This window comes from Sinocyclocheilus rhinocerous, unplaced genomic scaffold (assembly GCF_001515625.1).
Source record: "Sinocyclocheilus rhinocerous isolate Xijiao unplaced genomic scaffold, SAMN03320098_v1.1 scaffold656, whole genome shotgun sequence".
NCBI lineage: Eukaryota > Metazoa > Chordata > Actinopteri > Cypriniformes > Cyprinidae > Sinocyclocheilus > Sinocyclocheilus rhinocerous.
The window spans coordinates 686769-689198 of NW_015648010.1; positions in this window are offsets into that span (position 1 = coordinate 686769).

The following is a 2430-nucleotide window of genomic DNA, read 5'->3' on the forward strand; positions in this document are numbered from 1 at the left end:
AAACCAGACGTGTGTGTGTGTGTGTGTGTGTGTGTGTGTGTGTGTTTTAATCTAGTTTATTTATTGTTTGTTTGTTTTACTTTATTTTTGTAACTATAAATGTGTCAAATTCCTAAATGTAATCTTTATATTGGCTTCACATTTTTTTATTAAACTAAAAATGTAGAGTAAAACTAATAATGTTTATAATAATAATAATAATGATTATTATTATTATTAATTTCCCTTTTACATTTCTTCAAACATATGTCAAGTTCCTAAATGTAATCTTTATATTTATGTTGGCTTAAAAAAATATTAAATGGTACTTTTTAAAGAACTACTAATTTTTTTAAATAATAACAGTGATAATAATTATTATTAGTAATAGAAGTAGATAAAATATTTAGGGGGGAAAAAATATATATTTTTTAATTCATTTGACAAATAAATAGATTTTTGTTTCAATGTTATAAAAAGGTCAATTTTCCTGATATAAGAGACTTTTGACAGCTCTAGGCACATTTGACACATTTTGTCTTCACGCACATGATGTGAGCTGTTGGTAGTGTTTTAATCAGTTATTCACACTAGCTCTTCCTGGACATGACCGCGTAACAAAGGTTGAAGAGGAAGCGGAGCGAATGAGTTTTCCCAGTTCCTCCGTCAGTGTCCAGGAGCCCGCGCGGATTCGGTCAGGCTCTGGAGGAAAATGTCCATATACAGAGGAAGAGGAAGAGCGCGGCCAATGGGGGTCACAATGAGTGGATTTCCTCCGGTCACGTGTGTGCAGCAGGTTGCTGGGCCGTGGAGAGGAGGAACGTGTGTGCAGCAGGTTGCTGGGCCGTGGAGAGGAGGAGAGCGTCAGGGAGAGGTTTAGGGAGCGGCTTTTGTTTGGACATACTGTCCAAGGTCCCTCTTTATGCTGCTGGTGGGAGGAAGGCAGTTTTGGGCCGGAGCGATGATGTGCTGCTGAGTTAGGATGAGTTTTGGATAGAAAGGAGAGCTATTTATCATCCGTGGTTCCTAAATACAGCTGCGTCGCTTTGACCAGATGAACAAAAAATGACGAGGCCTGGGTGGCCATGACCTGTGTTTGTATATTCATGTGTGTATTTGAGAGAGACTCCACCTGTGTGTGACAGAATACAGTGCGAGAGAAAGCCTGGCTTGTCCTCTTTATGATCTGATCTGGCCTTGTTTGAGACAACAACACATTTACTCAGAAGTGGCAGTTGTGTAATCACATCTCTCTGTTTGTTATGTGCATGAATACCAGTGTTGTTTTGAGACACTATTATAGTTTGTAATATTTTATTTTTAGATTTTCTGTTTTAGGTATCAGTTTTATTTATATAGGTATATCAGTTTTAGTTTTAGTTATTTTTTTAATAAAATAAAAAAAATAAATGAAAAATTGAGAAATGTTTACTTGGCAACTACCTAAAATAAAAATGTTAAAACATTTTTAAAACATGTTATTTTGTTAGTAATATTTATTTTTTTATTTAAAGTAACAAAACTAATCATTTTATATTAATGAAAATATAATAAAATATGTTTATTTATTTATTTATTTATCAGTTCACTGAACAATTCATTGTTCACTCAGACTTCTTAACTTCATCTTTATAATAAATTTAGTTTTTTTGTTTTGTTTTAATATGTCTTCAGATCTTTTTTATACATTTGTATTTCAGTTTTAGTTATTTTATTCATCAGGTAACACTAAATGAAAATGAGAAATTCAAAAATGTTTCTTGGCAACCACCTGAAATAAAACATTTTTTTTTTACTTTTTTTTTTAATGTTTTTTCAAGATTATAAATAAAATAAAAGATTATTGGAGTATGTTTTACACGAAAATACTATTTAGGTCTTTTTACTTGAAGATTTAGTGTTTACTTCAATGTGTTGCTTGCCCTTTCTTTGTAATTAATTGTGAAATTTACTAGTAATTTTTGAGTGAAAATTGTTTTGACACGATTTATTTATTTTTTTTAGTAATAACCCTGGTGAATACACAGCATTATGTCTAAGAAATGATTTTCCAGATGATTATGTCCCTATTTTCTCCCATCAAACTCAAACAGCCCCCTCAAAGCACTTAGTTTTTATCAGCGGGCCATTCGCATCTCGTCTGAAACACCTTGCGGGTGAGTGATAAGCCCTCTGCGGCTGCCCCGCTCTCATTTGTTTGCATTAGAAAGTGCCTGGTCAAAGATCCTCCATGTGGGTCCTTCAAAGTAAATCTGGAGGTGCTTTCAAGTCCAAGGTGAGAAGTGTGAAGAAGTGGCATGTCAACCTGCACTGTCTCGGACGGGAATCTCTCTGAAGCCGGGCAAAGCAATCCCAGAGGGCTTCGGAAGGGCCAACACGTCAGGGGCAAAAGGGGAGCTGCGTGACTTATGGCCATGTGCTGAGAGAAACGGGAGAAAAGAGAGATAGGTG